Source organism: Equus quagga, unplaced genomic scaffold, assembly GCF_021613505.1.
Source record: "Equus quagga isolate Etosha38 unplaced genomic scaffold, UCLA_HA_Equagga_1.0 HiC_scaffold_11961_RagTag, whole genome shotgun sequence".
NCBI classification, from domain to species: Eukaryota; Metazoa; Chordata; class Mammalia; order Perissodactyla; family Equidae; genus Equus; species Equus quagga.
The window spans coordinates 11417-19862 of record NW_025792312.1 but is presented as its reverse complement, the minus strand read 5'-3'; the positions used below and the strand labels follow the sequence as shown (position 1 = coordinate 19862).

General features: G+C 41.0%; 1 long non-coding RNA gene across 1 annotated transcript; it reads left to right on the top strand.

The window, feature by feature from the left end:
• The first annotated feature begins 1601 nt into the window (after positions 1–1601).
• On the top strand, positions 1602–5700 carry LOC124231919 (uncharacterized). The gene is made up of 2 exons (XR_006886720.1): positions 1602–2285; positions 2823–5700. It is a non-coding gene; the product is annotated as an uncharacterized LOC124231919 (long non-coding RNA).
• Positions 5701–8446: the final 2746 nt, after the last annotated feature.

The following is an 8446-nucleotide window of genomic DNA, read 5'->3' as shown; positions in this document are numbered from 1 at the left end:
GTATTATTCAAATAGATATTAGGAAAAAATAACACACCAATCTATGACTCCACATGTATTACTTCTTATGACAATGCTAAGTTTTAAAAAAAAAAAGTGAGAAAGGGGCCGGCCCTGTGGTGTAGTGGTTAAGTTCGGCACACTCCACTTCAGCGGCCCAGGTTCGTGGGTTCGGGTCCCAGGTGCAGACCTACACCACTCATCGGCCATGCTGTGGCAGCATCCCACATGCAAAATAGAGGAAGACTGGCACAGATGTTAGCTCAGGGAGAATCTTCCTCAAGCAAAAAAAGGAAGCTTGGCAACAGACGTTACCAAACAAACAGAACAACAAACAAAAAACAAGAGTGAGATAAAATGCTGTGCTATAAAACACAGCAGAAACAACGAAGGAGTAGGGAAATGACTTAAGTTTGGAAAATGCCACATCCTACATACCTTATACATTTACTAACTTTTCAATTATGTAAATTCTAGGAAATCAATAAAAACTAATAATTCTTAGCCCTAAGATCATTACTAAACAAGAGTGCTCTGAAGATCAGTCTCTCCTCCACTGCTGGCAACCTTCACAGTTGGCATCACAAATCCTCATTCACCAGTTTTCACATGAGTAGTAGCCTCCTTCAGATTACACCTCTAAGAAAGTACTGCAGCCTAATAAAACGTCCCAACTCTGTCCCATCACACGTCTACATTCTGAGGAACAGATAACAGAATTATACACGTGGAGAAGGAAAACTGCAGAATACTAATTTTCTACATACTCAGAACCTGCCTTTCCTTTGAGATTTGGATACAGTGGCTAGAATCCATCTAACAAGAAGATAATGCCCTAATACCATACTGGTATAAAAAGTGCACTGACAACTGGCCAAAGCACAACAGAAGTCTCTCTCTCGCTCTGGTAAACTTCCACGGCAGGTGTTCCTGGTCAGCAGGCGGTCTGTTCCAGGCCGACTCAGGGATCCTGGCTCCTTCCATCTTGCAGCTCTGCCCTGGAGCTTCCTCGTTCCCTGCATTCAGCTGACTGAAGAAAGCAAGCCTGGAAGCAGCAGACTCTTGGTAAAATATCATCGAGACGTGCTCTGAGACAATTCTTCTCCATGTCCCAACCAGCTCTGCTTCCATCTGCTGACCTTTGACTTTCAGTATCTGGTCAGACATAACTAACAGTAGCCTTGCAATCTTGACTCAAAAGCAGTGTTGGGACCCAGGGCAGACCGCCCCCAAAGTATGCTACAATGGCACACTGATTATTTTGACTGAGTTATTTGAGAAGCAGCTGATGCAAAAATTGCACTTTGACCCTTTCCATTTCCCCCTGAAAGCAGCAAACGAATCTCCCATGTGAAAAACAGCTTCCTCACGAGGCTGACCCAATGGCATAAGGGTTAAGTTGGCGTGCTCTGCTTCGGCGGCCCAGGGTTTGCAGGTCCGGATCCCGGGGCGGACCTAGCACCGCTCATCAAGCCACACTGTAGCGTCATCCCACATAAAACAGAGGAAGGTTGGCACAGATGATAGCTCAGGAACAATCTTCCTCAAGCAAAAAGGGTGGGGCTGGGAGGGGGTGGAATTCAGGGCGGAGAGGCCTGTATAAACACACCTTGTTACTTTTTTTACTAATTTACCACCACAAGTCCAAACTCTGCTTAGATTGCTTACTAATGAAGCACCCAAACCTAAGTATCTTTGTCCTGTCAAATCCTCACAAATTTAGTGTTTCTGTGTGTAAAAAGTATAAAAGCTGCCTGCTTTGGTCACTTCTGAGCGTTAATTTTATGATCTCCCACGTGTACGCATTAAATTCGAGTTTTCTCTTTAATCTGTCTTGTGTTAATTTTACTATGAGGCCAGCCACAAGAACTCAAGAGGAATAAGGGGGAAATTTCCCCCTCCCGGACAGGGGCATCTACCACTTCCACTCATACCTGCTTCGCCGCAAGGGAATCTGAAAAGTGAAACCTGGAGCTGTAGAACTGTATCTTATGGAAGGACAGAACTGATTTAGATGGACAGCTAGCCATCTCTGCCACATACCAATGCCCAAAAATTATCATATCGCTTGTCACTCTACCATTAATGAAGGCTTTTCGAGACCTTCGACAACCTTTTCTGAGAAATGCAACTGTCCCTGGAAGAGCATGCCTGGACTTACTACCTCCACATCTGTAACACAAGGGAACCACAGACAATACCAATCATTTATCAATTTAGCTAATCAGCCAAACATGAATCCCTTGGTCCCACCCATGGAGAGATCCTGATTAAGAGAGTCTGGGGTAAGGACAAGGATCTGTAGTTTCAGAGAGCTCCCTGAGTGATTCTGATGAGCCAGATTTGGGACCCCCTGGAGTAAAGTCCCTTCTAACTTCAAAAAAAAATAATATAAACCTAACATATATTTACTAGACAGAGAGCTGAAGTGTGGAGAAGAGGGGAAAAAAGGAGAAGAAAGGTGAATCAGGAAGGAGAGTAAACAAACTGCACTCAATAGGGATGTCACACAGGGATTCCAAAACAATCTCTCATGCAAAATGACTCTGAGGAATGTCACTTTTAGCAAACACTGCCTCCACCTCCCACCCTGAAATCCTAGGGTGTTAAACACCACCCATATGGAAAACCAGATTACAGACCCTGAAGATTCTTAATGAAAACCATTTGGTCTCATTTTTTGAAAGACTATAATTCCTACTACCTCTCCTCGAATGATCTAAATTGTCTAAGCTATTTTTAAAAGTAGATTACCACCTTACTTTAAATTCTAATGGTTTTATAGTTATATGAACTTCTATAACTGTGATTTCTCATTCTAGAATAATGGATTCAATGATACGCATCAAATTCTGGTCCGGAATCCACAATCAGCAGAAATCACAAGTGAATTACACACTTTGAAAGAAGTGGTTTGTTGCTTGCTCTAGGTTTAAAACACAAAGTTTCCACTATCCTTAGTAACTGACAAGCATGCTGGGCTTTGGCTACATTTGATGATTACACTGCTATTATTCCAAATGCATCAAACAATAAATATCTTTTTCCTATTAGGCTTCCTATTACCTTACTTGTTTTTATTTAAAACTTTTTGTGTTTTTGTTTAAAGGGGGGAAAAAGCATATAAGAGAAAATAAAAGAGAAATAGGAACATGCAACACATTGAAAAGCACTGGCAATTAAGACTGAGATTATCCAGCTTCAGCAAAATGCATCTGAAACCAGAAGAGCTGAAGTACTTAAAATTTGTTTCAAGAAGCCTATGTTCGGATCTCCAACAAGCACTACATGTGTCTCAAATGCAGACATCCCTGCTATGGAAGGACTCTCCTGGCTGTCAGCTTAGTAAGGGGCTGACTCTGCTGCAAAGTATGACATTACACAATTACAAATGCTTGACAGTTCATGTGGTTTAGACAATTTGAGCACTCTGAATTGAATACCAAACAAAAACAGCAGGGCTATGTGGTTTCATATAATTTGACTTATGGCTTCTGGAACATCTTTTAATTTTTTCTGTATTTGTTAATTTTAAGGAGTGACTGTCATACTACGGTGGCTTAAAATAAAGTTTACAATATAACCAATGTTTATCTAAGAAATAGTCCTCATAATATGAGATAATTATGATACAAAAAAATTATCAAAGGCTAGAAAACAATAGGCAAAGGGAGAGTCCCCCAAAGTGCCCTTTTTAGCAACCAACTGCCTAGGCAAAGAAGTAAGATTTCCCAAATCCTATGGTGTGATCTTACCAATTTCTAATGAACTGGAAGATGCAATCCTTAAAACTAAAAACAAAATGCAATTACTTTTCTGCTTTAGGGACTCAGCATCTGCTAGAATGACCATCATATACGCTGGTTTAGAAACAAACCTACTAAGATAAAGAAAGCAACTTCAAAAATGCGGGTATATACAGCCTTCCCTCTCCACAGTCTTCCACACTCCCATTCCTATTTTGACTTTTCCTTTTTGTCTCGAAACTCCAACGCTCTCAGGCATAACACTCTTGTCTGGCTGTCCTCTCCCTCTGACCAGGTCTGACAGGGTGTTTAGGAGTCAGACAGCCTCTACCGTTTTCACCTCTGTATCCACACACCTTTCCTCCCCTAGGAAACAGGAGGAGTCGTGGTACCAACCCCCATATGCTCACTGTGAGGCTCAATCCTCAGTTAACTGAGGATAAACTCAGTACGTAATGTCCTTAGACCAGTGTTTGGCACCTGGCAAGTGCTCAGCAAGTATTAACCATCATCATCATCAAAAACAATCTTCTGTTTGATATCCCTACTGCTGAAAGGACTTTCAGACCATAATGCTGCAAGAACATATCTTCCCCACCATCACCCCCACCAGATCTTTCTCATACAAACTGAATAGTCCCTGTGTAGACAGACTTCGCAAAAAGACAAGACATAAGTGTATGTTTTTTAAAAATTTGGCAGGTACAAAAATAATTTGAATATGTGCGAGGCACTAAGCATAACATAACAAAACCCTGAGTACAGATCACAGTTTAAGAAAATTAAATTCAGGGGGCCAGCCCCATGACCAAGCAGTTAAAATTCTGCACACTCAGCTTCAGGAGCCTGGGTTCACAGGTTCGCATCCCAGATACAAACCTACTCCACTCATCAGCCATGCTGTGGAGGCATCCCACACACAAAACAGAGGGAGACAGGCAATAGATGTTAGCTCAAGACGAGTCTTCCCCACCAAAAAAAAAAAAAAAAAAATTAAATTCTTATCTTTCAGTTCTGTTTCGGTATCCCTATCACCTTCTCTCTTCTAATAGAGCTACCCACTAATTTGAATGTGTTTGTAATTAATCTGTTTTATTACTTTGCCATATCTGTATTCCTAACAGTAGGGACTTTTGCTTTACATGTTTCAAAACTTTAAAAAAGGAAAAATACTATGTGCATTCTTCTGGAAGTAGCTTTTTTTCCTCAATATGATATTCCTGACAATAATCCTCAGTGGTGCATGTGGCTAAAATCCATTCAGTTGCACTCCTATAGGAATACAATTTATCCATTCTCCTCTGATGGACACTGCTTCCAGTTTTTGCCTTTTACAAACAGTGCAACTGTGAGCATTCTTGTCATGTCCTCAGGCACTCACATACATGCGTTTCTCTGGGGCAGCAGTTTGCCAATTTTAGCATGCATTAAACCACCTGAACGGCTTGTTAAGACTGAAAGCTGGCTCATCCCCAAAGCTTCTGATTCAATAGGTCTAGGGTGGAGCCCCCAATTTTGCATTTATAGTAAGTTCCTGTGAGATGCTGAAAACACAATTTAGAAGCACTGCTCCAGGATAAAGACCCAGGAGTAGAATCACTGGGTCAAAGTGTACATCCATCTTTAACTTTACTAGGTAATCCCAAAGTTATGGTACCAATTTGCAATCCCACCAGTTGTGTGTAAGCATTCCAGTTATTTCCGACCTTCCTAAACAGCAGACATTGTCCGATTTTTACACTGTTGCCAACCCAATGTTATGAAACTATACACCACGTTGGTCCTAAACTGCCTTTCCCTCATTACTAATGAAGTCGAGAATCTCTGCATGCAGGTTTCCTCTTCTGTGAGATGCCTACTTGGGTCATAGGCCCATTTTTCTATTGTTCTTACTGATTTGTCACTGTTTACCTTTCTAGATACAATCCTTTCTCAATAATACGTACTGAAAATATCTATTCTCACTTGTGACTTGTCTGCTCACTTTCTTGATGGTTTCTTTTCATAAACACAAGCTGTCAAATTAATGCTGTCAAAGCGGTCAATCTTTTCCTTTATGGTCTACACCTTCTGTGATCTGTTTAAGAAGCTCTTCCTTGTATTAGAGTCACACAATTACTGTCCTACATTGTCTTCCAAAAATTTCATAGTTTTGCCTTCTGTATTTAAGCCTTTAATTCACCTGTAGTTGATTTTTCTGAATGATATGAATTAGAAATGTATCCCACTCTCAAGAAGTTTCCTATTGGCTAAGGCCCACAGATATGACCAACTATAACTTCAGAGAGGATGATGATTACTGTTAACCCCTACCTTATTGAGGTTTATTCTGCTCTCTCATCGAGGCAAACCAAAAACTGGATAATTTCAATACGGAAAACTTGGAGGGTTATTAGCAAATTAGTCAGACTATGATCCCCACCCCACCATACTCCAGGAAGAATCCTTAAAAATACCACAAAAAAAAAAAAAGAGGCCAGCCCTGTGGCCAAGTGGTTAAGTTTACACACTCCGCTTCAGCAGCCCCAGCTTTTGCCAGTTCGGATCCTGGCTGCAGGCAGGGCCATGGCACCACTCATCAGGCCATGCTGAGGCAGCGTCCCACAGAGCACAACCAGGAAGGCCTACAAGTACAATACACAGCTATGCACTGGGGAGCTTTGGGGAGAAGAAGAAGAAGAAAAAAAGGTGCAAATCGTAAAAACAAAAAAAAATTTTTTTAACTCTAAATTTAGTCTTATTCTAAAAAACTGAAAGTTGAACATTGGGGAAAGTGTGGCAAAATGAGCATTCTCAACAGTACTGGCTGGAATATAAATCTATACAAACTTTCTAGAGGGTTATTTGCAATATATCAAAAGCCTTAAAATACATATCTTCTTTGAGCTATCAATGACTCTTTACAGAACTTATCTTAAGGAAACAACTGAACAAAATACATATTTAGGAATATTCACCATGGAACTCTTTATAATAGAAAAAATTGGAAACAACCTAATCTCCAACAACGCAGGATGGGTTACAGACGAAGCCGCTGCAGCACATCCATATACGGTCATGCGCCATCTAAGGACGTTTCAGTCAACAGTAGATCACGTAGATGATGGTGATCCCATGAGATTAGTACCACAGAGCCTACATGTGTAGGAGGCTATGATAGAAGAAAATTTTATATATTGAGGTGTATGGGGAAGCCGTTCTGGTTTAAATGCGATTTGGACTAAATTTTATTTAAACCAAAGAAGCCTGACTTACAGCCTGTCAAATGTTCGTTGTATATTGTCCCAAAATAAACAATGTACTCTTTTTTTTTCAATATTTTTTTTCTGCTTTATCTCCCCAACCCCCCCCACCCCCCCTGTACACAGTTGTATATCTTAGTTCCAGTCCCTTCTAGTTGTGGGATGTGGGACACCGCCTCAACGTGGCCTGATGAGCGGTGCCATGTCCGCGCCCAGGATTCGAACCCTGGGCCGCCACAGCGGAGTGCGCAAACTTAGCCACTCAGCCACAGAGCCGGCCCCAGAATGTACTCTTTGAAGGTAAGAACCAATGCCTCTCTTCTTATGACACCAGTACTTTTTGAAGATAAGTGTCCTTTCCCATGACACTGGGGTCATGCTGACCCACTGTGTATGTACTAATCTATAACAAAGTATCTCCTTGAACCCTTGAAAGAATGTACCCCTGTCACACTTGATGTATGTCTGTTTGGAAATGGTATATAATGGTGCTGAAAAATCACTCTTCTTCACAGCACTTACGAAGGCTGCACTCCCAGGCTGCAGTCCTCAGCTTGGCTCGAATAAAACTCCCCGCTGTAGAATGATTATTGCTTATTTGTGTCAACAGCTCGACCATCTAGGTTTGTGAAAGTACACTTTATGATGTTTGCACAATGATAAAATCACTTACTGACACATTTCTCAGAACGTATCCCCATTGTTAAGCAAGGCATGACTATAGTGGAATACTATGATGATTACATAGCTGTGTTAATGTGGAAAGATGTTTCCAATAGTCTGGTAATTTCTAAAACCAGTTAACAAGATGCACATATGATATTCTTTTATTCTCAAATATTTATGGAGTGCCTTGTGTATGCCAAGCACCAAGCAAGTGACTGGTAAACAAAAAGAGATCTGTTCCCTGCTTCTAAGGAGCTTACAAGCTTTGGAGGGGGATGAGGGGGAGGGAGACAGGCCACATACATATCTTCCAACTGACTCCTGTTGGGATATGAAAGGGATATACAGTTTGAAAATAGAGACAATTTATATGTGTCTATGTATCTATGTAATATCTCCAGCACTTCATCAGCATAGTCTACAAAGAGAACACACACACTCAGCTGTATGGACTAGGAAGTGGGTCAACAAGAGGATACTTGGAGCAACTGCCTTGTGATGAACTGAAGCACACAAATCTTCTACAAAAATGCTCTAGGGAGAATCTTAAGAAACGCAATGTAGTTATGGAAAGTCATCCACTGGAAGACAGATGCGAGACAGATCGCAGAACCACAGAAAAAGAATTGGAACAAAGAGCTTCCGCTGTTGACAATTCAAGACTAAGACTGACCAAGATCAGGTACAAGTTCTTGAACAAATAACTGTTCTTCTAGAAGTCTACAGCTTTACCCTTCCCTACTATGTTGGGATCTAACAAATAATAATGAAGCCTCCAAGATAAGAAAGATC